Source organism: Myxine glutinosa, chromosome 5 (assembly GCF_964187855.1).
Source record: "Myxine glutinosa chromosome 5, kmMyxGlut1.1, whole genome shotgun sequence".
Taxonomy (NCBI): domain Eukaryota; kingdom Metazoa; phylum Chordata; class Myxini; order Myxiniformes; family Myxinidae; genus Myxine; species Myxine glutinosa.
In genome coordinates this window covers 5,626,182-5,645,756 of record NC_136265.1, presented here as the reverse complement: position 1 = coordinate 5,645,756, position 19,575 = coordinate 5,626,182, and the positions used below count along the sequence as shown (strand labels likewise).

The following is a 19,575-nucleotide window of genomic DNA, read 5'->3' as shown; positions in this document are numbered from 1 at the left end:
GACGTCATAAGTGACGTGGTTCGGCCGCCATCTTCGAAAAATCGAAAAACTTTGCACCTCTATATCTCCGAAAGCGCTAAATAGAAAAAATTGTGACATGGCTCATTGTAAAGAACTCTCCATGGGGAATAAAATATGTTAATGATGATGTCATAGGTGCCTCCATTATGACGTCATAATTCGACAAGTACAAAACTTCATCGTATCAAGATGAAATTTCTTGAGCATCATGTAGGCATAAATTGGTGGAGAAAAAAAAAATGATGATGTCATCAGTAACGTGGTTCGGCCGCCATCTTGGAAAAACCGAAAACCTTTGCACCTCAATATCTCCAAAAGTGCTGAATAGAAACAAATTGAGACACGGCTCATTGTAAAGAACTCTCCATGGTGAATAAAATATGTTAATGATGATGTCATAGGTGCCTCCGTTTTGACGTCATAATTCGACAAATACAAAACTTCGTCCTATCAAGATGAAATTTCTTGAGCATAATGTAGGGATAAATTAGTTTAGTAAAATTTTTTAATGATGACGTCATCTGTCACGTGGTTCGACCGCCATATTTGTTTCAACACAAAGCCTTAAAATCCACTGAAAATACATCCTGGCAAGGGTTTGCAATCTCTGATTGCTCTTTCTTGTTTTATTTGTTTTTATTTCCGTCCTGCTATGGACACGCCTGGTATCACAGAAGCCGTGCGTTCAAATACACCTGAAGGCAGTGATATTAAGGATTTGGTTGCCAGTCTGTATTTTCCACAGAATTTCCATGTTGCTGTTGTATTGTTTGTTTGTGATGACCCTACTGGCTCATTCCTGACCTTGGGTGTGGAGATGCATGGACAGCTTGGCCTATAGTAAATGTATATGTGATACCAAAACGCCTTTTGTCATCGACTCTTAAATGCCTCTTACCAATTCGAAATGGGCACTAAAATTACAGCTATATGTAAAGGCAACACTATCTAAATTAGGGACGTCATAGAACACGACACCCCACACAGTGTTCAAGTTTATAATTCAATTGAAATAAAATAACGATTTTAAAGATCGTATGAAAACGATTCCGAAAGTATACCGCCGTAGATGCCTTATCTTATGCACCACCTTATTTAACATGTCCAAGTACAGCTAAACTGGAGGTTTTGGGAAGCGGCAAGAAGGCACTTACTACAGTGTTCAAGTATATAATTTAAAAATTGAAATAAAATAAAGATTTTAAATATCGTATAAAAAACTTAATTACCAGAAATTAAAATTAAAATTAATTAATTAGTCAAACCAGGTCACTCTACTCTGGACATGCTGCTTCTGCTGTCTCAAAAATGGATGGAGGTCCTCAATGCCAAACAGGAAATTAGAGCTGTCTCCCTTGACATATCACGTGCCTTCGATACGGTCTGGCACCCCGCTCTGCTCACCAAACTCTCCTCCTATGGTATCCATGGAAATCTCCACGCATGGCTTGCAGACTTCCTCTCTCGTCATAGTCAACGTGTGGCCCTGAATGGATTTCTCTAATCTCCCCTTCCTGTTCAGGCTCGAGTTCCCCATGGCAGTGTTCTGGGCCCTGTGCTTTTTCTGGTCTTCATCAATGATCTCTCATTAGGTTGGACTGTCACATGTGTATGCAAAACTCAGAACAGACTATCGTGACAGGATCTGAATTTAACATCCATAATGACGCACCGCTAGATGGCCCCTCCGGAGCTTGACAGGCAAGGCGGACATGCGTGGTGATGTCGTCATGACGTTCGCTCATTAGGTTGGAGCGCCAAATTACAGATACTAATATATATATATACTGTATATATATACTAGCTCGGCTCGCTGCGCTCGCCTCACCGAGCGTCGTTACTGAGGAGCGGGCTTATTTTAGCTGAGAATAATGACTGTACCTGAGTTGCTGTGTTATCATGATTTACACCAATCATAATACAAACGATTATTTTGCACAAATGTATTTGTTGTGTTTGTGATATTACATTTTTATAGGCAATTTAGGTTGAAGATTCAGGTTGAATGTTTTTTTTTTTCAAGAAAGAACCCCTCAGCACATACATAGGGGAGGGGTAGGTGCAGACTGGAAGTTTGGGACGATTACACCTCACCACCACGTAATTTAAAACACCTCACCACCAAGTAATTTAAAACACCTCACCACCACGTAATTCAAAACACCTCACCACCAAGTAATTTAAAACACCGCACCACCAAGTAATTTAAAACACCGCACCACCAAGTAATTCAAAACACCGCACCACCACGTAATTTAAAACACCGCACCACCAAGTAATTTAAAACACCTCACCACCAAGTAATTTAAAACACCGCACCACCAAGTAATTCAAAACACCTCACCACCAAGTAATTTAAAACACCTCACCACCAAGTAATTTAAAACACCTCACCACCAAGTAATTTAAAACACCGCACCACCAAGTAATTCAAAACACCGCACCACCACGTAATTTAAAACATCGCACCACCAAGTAATTTAAAACATCTCACCACCAAGTAATTTAAAACATCTCACCATCAAGTAATTTAAAACACCTCACCACCAAGTAATTTAAAACATCTCACCACCAAGTAATTTAAAACACCGCACCACCACGTAATTTAAAACACCGCACCACCAAGTAATTTAAAACATCTCACCACCAAGTAATTTAAAACACCGCACCACCAAGTAATTTAAAACATCTCACCACCAAGTAATTTAAAACACCGCACCACCAAGTAATTTAAAACATCTCACCACCAAGTAATTTAAAACACCTCACCACCAAGTAATTTAAAACATCTCACCACCAAGTAATTTAAAACACCTCACCACCAAGTAATTTAAAACACCGCACCACCAAGTAATTTAAAACACCTCACCACCAAGTAATTTAAAACATCTCACCACCAAGTAATTTAAAACACCGCACCACCAAGTAATTTAAAACACCGCACCACCAAGTAATTTAAAACATCTCACCACCAAGTAATTTAAAACACCGCACCACCACGTAATTTAAAACATCTCACCACCAAGTAATTTAAAACATCTCACCACCAAGTAATTTAAAACACCGCACCACCACGTAATTTAAAACACCTCACCACCAAGTAATTTAAAACATCTCACCACCAAGTAATTTAAAACATCTCACCACCAAGTAATTTAAAACACCGCACCACCAAGTAATTTAAAACACCGCACCACCAAGTAATTTAAAACATCTCACCACCAAGTAATTTAAAACACCGCACCACCACGTAATTTAAAACATCTCACCACCAAGTAATTTAAAACATCTCACCACCAAGTAATTTAAAACACCGCACCACCACGTAATTTAAAACACCGCACCACCAAGTAATTTAAAACACCGCACCACCAAGTAATTTAAAACATCTCACCACCAAGTAATTTAAAACACCGCACCACCACATAATTCAAAACACCTCACCACCAAGTAATTGAAAACACCTCACCACCAAGTAATTTAAAACACCTCACCACCAAGTAATTTAAAACACCTCACCACCAAGTAATTTAAAACATCTCACCTCCAAGTAATTTAAAACACCTCACCACCAAGTAATTTAAAACACCTCACCACCAAGTAATTTAAAACACCTCACCACCAAGTAATTTAAAACATCTCACCACCAAGTAATTTAAAACACTGCACCACCACGTAATTTAAAACACCGCACCACCAAGTAATTTAAAACACTGCACCACCAAGTAATTTAAAACACCGCACCACCAAGTAATTTAAAACACCTCACCACAACATAATTCAAAACACCTCACCACAACATAATTCAAAACACCTCACCACAACATAATTCAAAACACCTCACCACAACATAATTCAAAACACCTCACCACCAAGTAATTTAAAACACCTCACCACCACGTAGATCAAAACACCTCACCACCAAGTAATTTAAAACACCTCACCACCACGTAGATCAAAACACCTCACCACCAAGTAATTTAAAACACCTCGCAGCCATAAAACACGTAATAAAAAACACCTCACAGCCATAAAAAACGTAATAAAAAACACATCACAGCCATAAAAAACGTAATAAAAAACACCTCACAGCCATAAAAAACGTAATAAAAAACACCTCACAGCCATAAAAAACGTAATAAAAACACCTCACAGCCATAAAAAACGTAATAAAAAACACCTCACAGCCATAAAAAAAACGTAATAAAAAACACCTCAGCCATAAAACACGTAATAAAAAACACCTCAGCCATAAAACAAGTAATTAAAAACACCACAGCCATAAAAAACGTAATAAAAAACACCTCACAGCCATAAAACACGTAATAAAAACACCTCACAGCCATAAAACACAAAATAAAAACACCTCACCACCACAAAATTGAAAACACCTCACAGCCATAAAACACGTAATAAAAACACCTCACAGCCATAAAACATGTAATAAAAACACCTCACAGCCATAAAACACATAATAAAAACACCTCACAGCCATAAAACACGTAATAAAAACACCTCACAGCCATAAAACACATAATAAAAACACCTCACAGCCATAAAACACATAATAAAAACACCTCACAGCCATAAAACACGTAATAAAAACACCTCACAGCCATAAAACACGTAATAAAAACACCTCACAGCCATAAAACACGTAATAAAAACACCTCACCACCACAAAACACGTAATAAAAACACCTCACCACCACATAATTATAAATACCTCACCACCACGTAATTATAAATACCTCACCACCACATAATTCAAAACACCTCACCACCACGTAATTATAAATACCTCACCACCACATAATTCAAAACACCTCATCACCACATAATTAAAAACACCTCACCACCACGTAATTATAAATACCTCACCACCACATAATTCAAAACACCTCACCACCATGTGATTTAAAAACACACCACCACATCATTTAAAAACACCTCACCACCACATAATTCAAAATACCTCACCACCACGTTATTCAAAACCACCACAACGTTATTAAAAACACTTCACAACCACGGAAACAAAAGTTTGAGGGAGTCGTTAAGTGACAACACAAACACTGCCCAGATGTGTCGATATATAGATAAATGACTGTACCTGAGGTGCCGTTTTGTCATGGTTTAAACCAATCATAATTCAAACAATAATTCAAAATATTCAATATTCAAATGTATTTGTAATATAGGTGATATCACATTTTATAAACAATTGAAGTGGAAAAAAAAATTCCCCCAAAAATTCCCCCCCCCCCCAAAAAAAAAATTGGGAAATTTTTTCAAAAACAATACCCTTAGGACATACTGACGGGAGAGATATGTGCATACCAGAAGTTTGGTACGATTTCACAAAAGTTTGAGAAAGTAGTTCAGTGACAACACAGGACAGATGCTGCACAGATTTATATTGTTGCGGATTCGGGGTTCAGCACTCCCGTTACCAAGGGGGGGTTAATCCCCTTGTCTTTTAAGCTGGCCGTCCCCCGATCCTGGAAACTATAACGCTCTGCGGTTGAGATTGGCCAGGGTGATTGGTCAATGGAGGTCCCAAATACCTGAGTGCCAATCTCTCCGCAAAGCAGGGAGATAATTCCCGCTCGGACCACGGACAAGATGGAATTTGCCGAGCGGTTAGCAATCCGAAGCCCGAGCCATTAACAAAAGGACTAACCCGATCCTGAGCGGTTGGCCAAATCGTGCCGCGGGTACCCAATGGACAGAAAAGACTAAGACGATGGAATGAAAGAAGAAACCAAAGTGTAAAGGAAGAACACAGGAATTTATTAACAACAATAGTTAGAGGAAACGAAAGGAAGAATGTACAAGGGAAGAAGAAGAAGCAGAACACAGTGCAGTCTTAAACAGTCTTAATTATCACGCCCCAGGACGACACAAACAGACTTACACGTAGGGGTAATGATGGCAGGGAAGGAAGGTCCAAGCAGATGGACAGCGTGGGCCCCGGCTACGATCCACGCTCCACCCCGGTCCACGCTCCGGTTCCGATCCACACTCCGGTTCCGCGGCGAAACCCGGCAGGCAGCGCTGTTCGTGTCTTGTTGGAACGCGAGCGGACCTTATTTGTCGGGGTACATATATCGGGGAAGGTATTCGGCTTTCTCCCTCTCTCTCTCTCTCTCAACATGCATGAAGTGCCGAAGTTCAACAGAAGTCCCCGGGGAAGTTTTACGCCAGCTCCAGCCAGAAGTCCGTGGCGAAAAGCAGTCCAACAAGTAGTCCGTCAAAGGGCTCTGCGCTCGCGGTTATATAATGCTGGTCCAGATTAAGCCGCGCTTCATAGGGCTACGCCCACTAGCGAGCTCACCTCAGCCCTGGTTGGTTGGCGAGGGCTCGCTGGCTCCACCTTTGATGACGAGTTGACAGGGGGGCCACGCCTCCTCCCGGCGCTCCGCCCTTCTTCTCCAGCTTGACCGCGTGCGTAATGGCGTTTTGAGCCAGGCAGCGAACGCTGCTGGGCGAGCAGAGGCGCGTACCACAATTTGGAGAGAGTCAAGCCGCAAAATGAATGGGATTGAAGGACCTATCTTATTTAATTAATGCAACGCAGATTCAAACTATTGGAAACAGAGTCTTACCTAAAACACATACTAATGAAATAACTAGAGTTCCTATGGTGCCCTACGTGTTGTATATGGACTAATTAGGGTGCGACCTTTAACCTTTAGAAGATGGGAATATTTACAGGGAATAATTTACAATGGATTATTATTTACAAGTGCCGGGTCTAAAAACCGGGACAATATATATATACAGTATATATATATAAATTAATTAATATATATATATATATATATATATATATCAATATACTGTATATACAGGGTGACCCAAAAAAACCTCCCACATTTAAAAGGGAAATGAAAAAAAAATGGTTAAAGATAATCAAGATTTTATTTGCACACATGAAACTTCATTCAATACAGTTTTTATTCATCATGTTTTAAAGATGACATCCTCCAAATGGTGGCCGTCATTGTCTATACACGCTTGGAGGCGATTTCTGAAGGCCGCCATGGCTCGACGGGTCATGTCGGGTGGAACAGCGGCTATCTCCTGCTGAATAGCAACCTTAAGGGCTTCAAGAGTTTGGGGTCGATGAGTATACACACGTGATTTAAGGTAGCCCCACATAAAAAAAATCACAAGGGGAGAGGTCAGGGGAACGGGCCGGCCACCCAACATCGCCACGCAACGAGATCACCCGATCCGGAAACATTTCCCTCAGCACTTGCAATGATCTTCGAGCTGTGTGTGCCGTAGCTCCATCTTGCTGAAACCACACATCGAGTTCTTCAAGCTCAAGGTGTTCGAGTTGTGGCCTTAGAAAGTTTTCGAGCATATCAATGTAACGGTCAGAAGTTACGGTAACAGTTACACCACCCTCTTCAAAGAAATAAGGACCCACGATGCCAACATCGGCAACAGCGCACCACACAGTCACTCGATCGGAGTGCAACGGTTTTTCGTGTAGCATGCGAGGGTTGTCTTCAGACCAATAGCGAAAATGTTATTTGTTTACAGAGCCACTCAAATGAAAATGAGCTTCGTCACTGCACAAGAGAACAGCATCTTCCGGAACACGTTGCAGAATGTTCTCGCATAACTCCCTGCGGCTTATCCAGTCTCTCGCATTGAGTTCTTGCACAACCGTCATTTTGTATGGATGGAAGTGGAGGTCTTTGTGTAAGATTCTCCTTGCAGTTTCCCGGGATATCCCTTCAGCTAAAGCATGCTTCCGCGCAGAACGTCTCAGAGACTGCACAACAGATCGCCTCAATGCTTCAATATTCTCAGGCGTACGAGCGCTCCTAGGTCGACCAGGTGATTTTCTTTTTAAAGCTGAGCCTGTTGCCCTGAAATTCTCAACCCACTGCAAGATGGTTTTCCGAACTGGAACGTTTTGGTTCCGTGGAATACTGAAACGTCTTCGAAAGGCCCTCAGCACGGCGATCACGGAACGGTTGTTTGTGAAGAACGCTTCGACAGCGAACGCACGGTGTGCTCCCGACCACGCCATGTGGGCGACTGCGGACGGTTGGGGCTTGGGGTTGCGGGGTGGGCTGCCAGTACCAACAGACCCTAGCCCCGCCCCTCCTGCCTCGCTACTGCAAGTGCTACAGCCTTTCGAAATGTGGGAGTTTTTTTGGGGTCACCCTGTATATAAAAGGCAGTGTCCATCCATCTGTCTCCTCCATAACTCAAAAACCATGAAATCTAGCGGCCCTAAACTTTGCATGCATACACCTGGACCTCCACCATATTACAGTGATGAAAACTGGGTGTTTGGGTGTGTTATAACATCCTTTTTGAAGATGATTAACGAGGTGCTCATAAGAAAAAAAAAGTCGATGTGGTGGCTTACCAAAATGGCGGCCCGCCATCTTGGTCAGCCCACTGCACCTCGCTGGGTTCTTAAGCCGCCATTTTGTTTTGGCCTACTCAAACGTGCCTTGCCTTGGAAACACAATCGATTTATCATTACATAATTGAAGCATATCATCAAAATCTTGATTCGGATATGAGGATTAGAAGCTGCAGACTAAATAATGTCCACATGTGGAGTGAAATCTGACAAAATTTACCTTATCCAGCGATTGGTGAATGCTATTCAGGCTGCTTTTGCAAGCCATGGTGTTACAGTAGACAGAACTCCCTTTTTGTTTTTAGTCACAAGGCCGGGGAAGTTTGGGTGTGTTATAACACCCTTTTTGAATATGATTACGCGGTGAACCACCACTTGGTGAACACTATTCAGGCTGCTTTGCAAGCTGCCTTTTCGTTTTCACATACCCATTTTTTCATTGAATAACATTTTTGTGCAATATAGTCACTCTTCTTCTCCCCCCTCCCACTCCTCCTCCTCCTCCCACCTCTGCTCCCTGCTTCCTCGTTCCACCCTCCTTCCCTTATTTCTCTCCTCCCTGCTCCTCCTCCTCCTCGCTCCCCCACGCCTCCTTGTCCCCTTGCCCTTTCCCCCTCCATTCTCTCATCCCTCATTTCTTTCTCTCCCTCCATCCTCCCTCCTCCCTCACCCCCTCCCACTCCACTACCTTTCCTTCCCCCTCCCTTCCCTTCTTCTCACAGTTTCCCTCCCTCCCTTCCCCTCGCCTCCCCTTTCCATACCCCCCCCTTTCCCCCCCAACCCATCCCCCTTCCCCCCTCCCCTCTGTCTTCCTCCTCCCCCTTTCCACCCTCCCCTCCCCCTTTCCACCCTCCCCTCCCCCTTTCCCTCCTCCTCTTCCTGTCCCCTTCTCCTGTTCCTGTTCCCCACCTCCTCCTCCCCCCCCTCCCCTCCCCTTTTCCCATCCCTTCCCCCTTGCCCTCCCCCTCCACCTTTCTCTCCTCCTCTCCTCACTCCTTCCCCCTTCCACCCTCCCCCTTCCTGCCTCCCTCCCCTCCCTACTCCTCCCGTTCCCTTTCTCTCCTCCCCCTCCCTTTCCCTTCCCCTCCTCCTCCCTTTCCCTTCCCCTCCTCCCTCCCTCCTCTCCTTCCCTCCTCTCCTTCCCTCCTCTCCTTCCCTCCTCATTCATATTCCCATCAGGAAGCAAGTCATTGTTACCCGGCAACGCTGGATACTTTTTCTAGTCTTCTATCTTCCATCGATCTATCTTCTTCTCTATCTATATTCTATATTTATATTTATTATTTTTATTTTTTATTATCTCTTCTCTTCTCTTCTCTCTTCTCTCACCTCTTCTCTCTTCTCTCTATCTATCTTCTCTTCTCTTCTCTTCTCTCTATATTATAAAATAAAGTTTTTGTTTGTTTGTTTGCACGCGCTAATCTCCTGAACGGTGAAAGATAGGAGGAAACCTCTGAAACAAAAAATGTCGGGACGGGCCCGGGAAGTTTATAGGCTAGGTGGCGAGGCCGGTCGAGGCCGCTTCGGCCGGGCCGGGCCCATTTCACAATTAAAAGCTGAGCTGAAATATAGTAGTCAATCTTCTACGGCCGTGAGTAAAAGCTGAATTATGGTAGTAAATTCATTGAAAAAGAACCAAAAATGTCGGGATGGCCCCCGGGAAGATTTTAGGCTAGGTGGCGAGGCCGGTCGAGGCCCACTTCGGCCGGGCCGGGCCCATTTCGCAATTAAAAGCTGAGCTGAAATATAGTAGTCAATCTTCTACGGCCGCGAGTAAAAGCTGAATTATGGTAGTAAATTCATTCAAAATAACCCGGGCAACACCGGGTGCTTTCAGCTAGTCTCTCTATATATATAAAAGAAAGTTTTTGTTTGTTTGTTTGTTTGTCTGCACGCGCTAATCTCCTGAACGGTGAAAGATAAGAGGAAACCTCTAAAACAAAAAATGTCGGGACGGGCCCCGGGAAGGTTGTAGGCTTGGTGGCGAGGCCGGTGGAGGTCGGGCTAGGCCCATTTCGCAATATATCTTCTTCTTCTTTCAAAATTCTCTTGAAGTACAACTTATGCACTTAATAGGAATATCTGGCTGATTGTAACACGTGCTTTCAAAATTCTCTCTCGCGGGGCCAGACAGAAGAAAGAACAAGGAATCGTTGAGCACTAACTGATACTGGCCTCGCGTCAGACCTATGTACAGAAGATTAAATTCATTCAAAAAGAACAAGGCAACGCCGGGTGCATTCAGCTTGCATATATATATATATATAAATGCAAGTTGCCTGATTGTGTCATATTGGGATAAACGTCGTAGCTACAACACATACAATGCTGAATAATACCTCCTTTAAGAGCTCTTGGGTTCAGACAGTGCATGAGGAGGTTTACAATTATTGTTCTTCATGTATTCCCGAGTTATATTCATTGTTGCTGCACATGTGGTGTATATGCTCAGAGTCATTGGTTTGCACATTGGTTCTTTGTCACGTCAAGTTGCATCTTTGTCATGTTCAGCTTGATGTCGTTGCACTGATCCAAGACTGGAGGGGTGTGGGGGTGGTGGGGGGGGGGGGGGGGGGAGTGTAGGACATTGGAATGAGAGGGGCTGGCTAGGAGAGCTGGAGGGGGCAGTGGGAGGAAAGGAGGCCGGAGGAGAGAGGCTGGATGAGGATGTTGCTGCTCACTAATTACTCGCAGGAGGCATGGCTCAGTACAGGGAAAGAGAGGTGGAGGGATGTTTCACAGTCTCGGATGGTTGAACTCGCTCTCGCATGGCCCGATTATTATCCTATAGGAGATATTGCAGGTCTATGTGTGAGTTTCAATGAGCATGTAAAATGAGGTGAAACACGTGAAAAAATATTATTTGTAACACCACATTGTAGTTGGTATTGTTATCAGTTGTCGAAGTTGTGGTGGGTGTTTGCATCCTCTTTCCATGTCCATCACAGTTTATTCAAAAAGGTCCCTGCTGTAGTGCAATAATAAATGGCACAAGTCCTGCCAAAAGGCATTTTGTGACGAAACTGAAATTTTGCAACTTCAAATATTTTGTTAACAAGGGGAGATGTAGAAAATAGGGCAAAATGGAGAAGATTGTCATGGGGCCTGCAAGGTTAACCCCTGCTCTAGCAGGAAAATGGCCTTAAAATGCCGGTTGTTGTTGTTGTTGTTGTTGTTGTACAGTGCATTCAGAAAGTATTCAGACCCCTTCACTTTTTTCACATTTTGTTATGTTGCAGCCTTATGCTGAAATCGTTTAAATTCATTTTTTCCCTCATCAATCTCCACTCAATACCCCAGAATGACGAAGAGAAAACAGGATTTTAGAAAGTTTTGCAAATTTATTAAAAAGAAAAAACTGAAATATCACATTTACATAAGTATTCAGACCCTTTGCTATGACACTTGAAATTTAGCTTAGGTGCCTCCCATTTCTCTTGATCATCTTTGAGATGTTTCTACACCTTGATTGGAGTCCACCTGTGTCCATTCAATTGATTGGACATGATTTGGAAAGGCACACACCTGTCTATCTACATAAGGTCTCACAGCTGACAATGCATATCAGAGCAAAAACCAAGCCATGAGGTCGAAGGAACTGTCTGCAGAGCTCAGAGACAGGATTGTGTCGAGGCACAGATTTGGGGAAGCCTACAAAAAAATCTCTGCTGCATTGAAGGTTCCCAAGAGCACAGTGGCCTCCATGATTCTTAAATGGAAGAAGTTTGGAACAACCAGGACTCTTCCTAGAGTTGGCCGCCCGGCCAAACTGAGCAATGGGGGGGAGAAGGGCCTTGGTAAGAGAGGTGACCAAGAACCCGATGGTCACTCTGGCTGAGCTCCAGAGATCCTGTGTGGAGATGGGAGAAACTTCCAGAAGGACAACCATCACTGCAACACTCCACCGATCTGGGCTTTATGGCAGAGTGGCCAGACGGAAGCCAAACAGTTCAATCTTGGTTTCATCAGACCACAGAATCTTGTTTCTCATAGTCTGAGTCCTTTAGGTACTTTTTTGCAAACTTCAAGCGGGCTTTCATGTGCCTTTCACTGAGGAGAGGCTTCCGTCTGGCCACTCTGCCATACAGCCCAGATCGGTGGAGTGATGCAATGATGGTTGTCCTTCTGGAAGTTTCTCCCATCTCCACACAGGATCTCTGGAGCTCAGCCAGAGTGACCATCGGGTTCTTGGTCACCTCTTACCAAGGCCCTTCTCCCCCCATTGCTCAGTTTGGCCAGGCGGCCAGCTCTAGGAAGAGTCCTGGTTGTTCCAAACTTCTTCCATTTAAGAATCATGGAGGCCACTGTGCTCTTGGGAACCTTCAATGCAGCAGATATGTTTTGTTGGCTTCCCCAGATCTGTGCCTCGACACAATCCAGTCTCTGAGCTCTGCAGACAGTTCCTTCGACCTCATGGCTTGGTTTTTGCTCTGATATGCATTGTCAGCTGTGAGACCTTATATAGACAGGTGTGTGCCTTTCCAAATCATGTCCAATCAATTGAATCTACCACAGGTGGACTCCAATCAAGGTGGAGAATCATCTCAAAGATGATCAAGAGAAATGGGAGGCACCTGAGCTAAATTTCAAGTGTCATAGCAAAGGGTCTGAATACTTGTGTCAATGTGATAATTCAGTTTTTTCTTTTTAATAAATTTGCAAAACTTTCTAGAATCCTGTTTTCTCTATGTCATTTTGGGATATTGAGTGTAGATTGATGAGGGAAAAATGAATTTAAACGATTTCAGCATAAGGCTGCAACATAACAAAATGTGAAAAAAGTGAAGGGGTCTCAATACTTTCTGAATGCACTGTGTATAGAGATAGAATGGTCGGATATAATAGCAACAATCTGTGTAACCTCACGCTAAAAGGTCTGCTTGAAAGAATGCCACGTAGCTGTTTGGGCGGTGTACTAAGACCATTTCCTCAATCGTTGTGACCAATCATTATGAGGCCCTTGATGCCTATTGGCTCAAAATCCTTTTAAATGCCGCTTTTGTCATTTTACACTTTAGGGAAAACTTATAGGAAGGGCATGGCAGTATGTGTGGAGTGTATGATAAACATGGGCGGTTGTATGCGCAGTTACTACTTTGTTATTTAGCTTCTCTCGACTCACACACATCCTCGTGCCCACTCGGCCATATTGCAAAGCAGCTAACTATATCAAATAAATGAAGAATCAGAATGAGCTCTTTACTTTACACGTACCTGCAGTACCTGCAAACTGTTATGTAAAAAGGTCAAAAGTAAAAAACAACAACAACATTTGTTCACATTGTTATAGGTTGCTCGGCAATGCGAATTTGTGTTCCTTAGGGGTGTTCACTACGTACTGTATAACAGGAATTTTTATACAGCATCCCTACACGTAGACCCCCTAACTGCATGCAATCACCCATGATGACCCTACACTGCACGCCTCCCTCACAATATTGCCAACGGCTGTCAGCACCTTGGCTCCGTTACCCCCACAATGGTTCCCACCATATCTTTACACGGTCCCAAATGTCTTGCGTCGTCTGCTTGGCATTTCCTTTCAGCCGCAATATCCTTAATGATTTGGAATTTCACTGCAAATGAAAGGCTGTACATATTATAGTTTTGGATGTCATGATAGTGGTCATGCTATCACATAGAGTACCACATACGATCCAACAAGATGCTGATAAACATGCTTTTACACGTGTGATGACCTGCACACACTACAATGCAGTACAGTATGTCATTTTGCATTCTTTTAATAAATGATCTAATTAAAAAAGCATGCCCAACTGTGTCACCACATTTCAAATCTGGCCTCCAAAGCCAGTCGCCGACTGGGCATCCTCCGTCGTGCGAAGTCCTTCCTTGGCACACCTGAGCTCCTCACCACATACAAGGCTTTCATCCGCAGCTCAATGGAATACTGCTCTCCCCTCTGGGCTGGTGCTCCTGCCTCACACCTAGCTCGTCTTCACGCTGTTGAAACCAAAGCATTCAGAATCATTGGAATCTCCCGCGATGAAGCTAACTCCAAGGGCCTCTCACTCACTCACCGCAGGCAGGTTGGTGGTCTTTCTGTCTTCTACCGACTCCTCTCTGGCCTTGCCCTCCCAGCTCTCTCTGGGCTCTGTCCCGCAAATATTCCTACAGGTCGCACAAGATCTGCCTGCAACCCTCTTATGGTCAAACTGCCAAAATCAAGACTCTCTGCTCACCTTCACTCCTTCATTCCTCTTTTCTCCCGCCTCTGGAACAAACTCCCTCACTCTCTTCAATCCCACTCCACCCTCCAGGTCTTTAAAACAGCTGTTCACCACCATCTCTTATCTTCCCCCATCCAAAACCTTGATCTTTTCTACCCCCACTAATTTCACCCCAATTCCACTTTTTTGAAATACCAACTTCTGTCCTGGAAGTCCTTGGTGTCCTTGTGTTTTATACTTCTCCCTCCACCCCCCCCCCCCTTCCCACGCCTCCTCCCCTCAAGCCCTCTCCCTTCCACACATCTCCCTGCTCTCAAATGTTGTGTTTGTGTGCTTCCCCTTCTCTCCCCATCTTGTTTTCCGCTCCCTCTTTTTATATATTTTGTTTGTCTGGTTGATTTGTTTGTGAAGTAAATGTTAGCTCTTTCACGAGCCTCGATTCAGTATACAAAAAAAACAAAAACAAAACCCTGCTACGAAGCATAATGTGAACATGGAAAAAGGAAAATGCAGGCTGGAAAATTTCTTAAAAAGTGAAATTCAATTTTGGGAAATAAATTCCATTTCCTGATTGTTTTTTGGTTTGGGGAATACGTGACTTCTGAAATGACATAATCCACTCTGGAATACTTGGTTCACATTTGCAGAAGCCCCAAGTAATGGGGGTCACCAGGGCAGCCGAACGTATGTCGTGTGTGTGAGATGAGGATTGTTACCTAAAATTGCTCATAAAGCTAATAAAATAAGCCAAAAATACGTGGAAACGTACTGGCGAGAAAGGCGCGTGTCACTGTACAACAAAAGAGTTGAAATTTCTGAACTCACCCAAAATGCTGATAGCTTGCAGCTCCCTATACGGCGAACTCCTGAGGCCGTGTCAATCGGTGCAAGGCCCGAAGGTTCGTAAACAGGCTCATTCTCCCCAAACCTTAGACCATCCCCGATGGTGGGTGGACGCTGAACCTTGTGGAATTACCTCGTGTGAATATGGCAGGCTTGGTGATTTATTTAATGGGCGTCTGCAATTGGAAAGACAATGCCGTCATTCCCAACATTCAGGCAGACTTCCCAAAGGGCGACTATCTAGTTTGGTTGCTTCTTAACACAGATGGGAAGGTCATATCTGGGACTTGTCAATGCACAGGATAACTTTAAAATGATGACATTTACGATTAATCATGTTTGGAGGAAGGGGGTCATAGAAGTAGGAGTTGTATGGGCTGTGAGTGCCATTATAGATATATGTTTTGTTTGGTTCTGGGGCCACAAGAGAAGTTATACCATATTTTTGCATATATTGGTAAAAGGAGAAGTGTGTATGTGTGTTATTGGTTGTTAATATCTCCATTTGCGGGTTTCAGGAAGTGGAAGGTAGTCGTCCCAGTACTCGATGTATCCACCTCCGCTTCGGTAAGAGATCACGGTTCATGGACCAAGCTGTTGAATTTTTGTTGTTCTCAGTTTCTTTTTTCCGATATATTTTTGCAATATCGTCACCGAACTACAGATTGCCTCCAATTGTAGTTCATTTCTGGTAATATTCCTAGGGATTTTTTTTTTTTTGTTCACTGAATCGAGGCTCGTGAAAGAGCTGACATTTACTTCACAAACAAATCAACCAGACAAACAAAATATATAAAAAGAGGGAGCGGAAGACAAGAGAAGGGGAAGCACACAAACACTTGAGAGCACACAACATTTAAGAGCAGGGAGATGTGTGGGAGGGAGAGGGCTTGGGGTGAGGAGGCATGGGAAGAGGGGGGGGGGGGGGGTGGGAGAAGTATAAAACACCAGGACACCAAGGACTTCCAGGACAGAAGTTGGTATTTCAAAAAAGTGGAATTGGGGTGAAATTAGCGGGGATAGAAAAGATCAAGGTTTTGGATCGGGGAAGATAAGAAATGGTGGTGAACAGCTGTTTTAAAGACCTGGAGGGTGGAGTGGGATTGAAGAAAGTGAGGGAGTTTGTTCCAGAGGCGGGAGAAAAGAGGAATGAAGGAGTGAAGGTGAGCAGAGAGTCTTGATTTTGGCAGTTTAACCATAAGAGGGTTGCAGGCAGATCTTGTGCGACCTGTAGGAATATTTGGGGGACAGAGCCCAAAGAGAGCTGGGGGGGGGGGGGGGGGCAAGGCCGGAGAGGAGTCGGTAGAAGACGGAAAGACCACCAACCTGCCTGCAGTGAGTGAGTGAAAGGCCCTCGGAGTTAGCTTCATCGTGGGAGATTCCAATGATTCTGAACGCTTTGATTTCAACAGCGTGAAGACGAGCTAGGTGTGAGGCAGGAGCACCAGCCCAGAGGGGAGAGCAGTATTCCATTGAGCTGCGGATGAAAGCCTTGTATGTGGTGAGGAGCTCAGGTGTGCCAAGGAAGGACTTCGCACGACGGGGGATGCCCAGTCGGTGACTGGCTTTGGAGGCCAGATTTGAAATGTGGTTTTCCCAGGAAAGATCATGGCAGATAGTGAGACCCAAAAGCTTGAGTGACAGAACTTCTTGGAGAGGATTATTCAGAAAGTAGATGGGAGGGTTTTCCAGTTGATCTTTTCGGAGAGAAATCGTAAGAGTGTGAGATTTGTCAGGATTGAAAGACATGTTCCACTTGTTTGCCCAGTCTGTGATTTTGTCCAGGTCTGCAGAGAGTGAGGAGGCTGCAGACTGCCGATCTGAGGGATGAGGAATGGAGCGACAGAGAGTAGTCATCAGCAAAGAGACAGAGAGGATTTTCAAGAGAGTCAGAGAGATCATTGATGAAGACAAGAAAAGCACAGTTTTGTTTTCAGAAACCAGAAAAAGCTTTGTTTTCTATGTTCACGCTCGATGGAATCATCAGGTCGTGCGTGAGCATGACGTCCTAATTTTCAATGATTGCCCTTTGTTCGTGTTTCCATGAGTTTTCTGGTTCTGGGAAGTTTCCATTTTTGCAGATATGCCAATGAATCCACTTTGCATACTTTTTTGTGCCGTTGTGTGTAAAGATGTTCTGATAATAGTTTTTTTGCATCCCGAGAGCAGGTGACTCGTACTTCCTGTTTCAATCTTGCAGAAGCTACACTTGTCCGTCTGGCTCAGTCCCTCCATCTTTTTAAATCCATTGGTGTAGTGTCCTTGATCTTGGGCATTTATTATGATTCGTTCACCGTCCCAGTTGAGCTGACCTCTTATTCGCCATTCCAATGAGCCTTCTTTGTCTATCCCCACTCTGTCCAATTCTTGTTTGTATTTACCTGCTCTTTTTTCGTTCTCCCAGTTGTTTGTGTATATTTCTTAATATTTCTTTATATATATTTATTTTGTCTTTTTTGCAATTGTTGGGGCTGTATTTGTTACTGTTTCATTTTCCTGTGCAGCATCTTCTATTGGTTCACGAGTTATCAAAGAGTGACCACTATATTTGTCATGTGTGTGCGTCTGTCTGTGTGTGTGTCTGTCTGTCCACAGCATAACTACCCGATGATATCATCCGATCTTGATGAAACTTGGGTGGGAGGTTGATACCATGAGCTTGTTGTGTCCTGTGTAGAGTGGGCGTATTGCGCCCATTGTTGGCGGAGCCACGCCCGAAAAAGATGTCTTTTTGGGGGGTAATCAATTTCAAGCTACATCTTCTCCGAGGGGTTTGGTGGAATCTGACAGGGGTTTCGATATTTGGTTAGGCCAATGTCATGTGTCTCGCCCCACGGAGCTCGATTTTTCATTTTTGCCCCAAGGTCAAGGTCACAAGGTCACAAAATTTAGAAAAGTCGATTTATGATGGTTTTATTACATTGTTTGCTTCCTGATAGGGTGAAATGTCGTACATAATCTTATATTATCACATACATAATGAAATACAAGTTTTCCAACAAATTTCAGAATCCTCGACCTTTGACCTTTGAAGGTCACAAAGGTCAAAGTTTCAAAGTTGTTGGAATCGAACCAAATTTTCGATATTGTGTAGCTAACTAACCTCATAACTGATTATACATTCTTTTCTATCATTTCAAGGTCAGTAACCTTCGTTTTGACATTTCAAGGTCACAAAGGTCAAATTTTCAAAATTGTCAGAATCGAACCAAATTTTCGGTATTGTGCAGCTAACTAACCTCATAACTGATTATACAGACTTGGCATTTAATATGGAATATTTTTTTTGTGGGGGTGAACTTACTTTTCAAGATGACTTAGAACCAAAAGTTCATTGGAATTATGTTGAAATTATTCTAGATTTTGTTAATGTGACCTTTAAAAGAAACAAAAACCACATTTGACATTTCGAAGCAAATAAATTGATCCTTGAAAGTGATGTAAACTGATATCGAACTCAATTCACGGACAGTACTGTGTTAAACTTATGTACGTTTTCCAGAAGTATCTCTTTATTTTGCACATTAGCCAAAAAAATTTTCAACAAAAACAAAAGCTAAATTATGACTGAGATTACGGACAGTAAAATTACAGTTCAGTACTTCGTGTAAGCCCCACGAGCATTCAGGAGAGCACGTATACGTCGAGGCATGCTGTTCACGAGATTTTCCAAGGTTTGGACAGGAATCGCTTGCCATGCAGTGACAATAGTCTGCTGCAATTCACGCACAGAGGTCGGCTGCTGGTCCAAGTTGTCGATTTGATGTGTTAATTCTGCCCACAAGTTCTCTATCGGATTCATATCCGGGGACATGGCAGGCCACTCCATATGCTCGACACCATGATCAGCAAGAAAGTGTTGGATCATGCGAGCACGATGAGGCCGTGCATTGTTATCTTGGAAGACAAAGTTTCCTCGAAAGGCTGCATGAGCAAATGGAAGCAATGTTTCTTCCAGAATGACCCTGTACTTGAACTGGTTCAGGTTTCCATTCAGAACAAGGTCAGTTTTGCCCCCTGCATGAAAAGCAGCCCAAACGGTCACCCCACCACCTCAAGCTTGGACTCTTGGCACGATTCAATCTTCGTTGTGGGCTTCATGCACTTGTCTGCGCACTCGGACGC

General features: G+C 43.5%; 1 protein-coding gene across 5 annotated transcripts in view; it reads left to right on the top strand.

Annotated features, from left to right (window-relative positions):
- The window catches only part of LOC137428017 (voltage-gated potassium channel KCNC1-like), a 289,763-nt gene that overhangs the window by 57,603 nt on the left and 212,585 nt on the right, over positions 1-19,575 (top strand). The window lies entirely within an intron of this gene.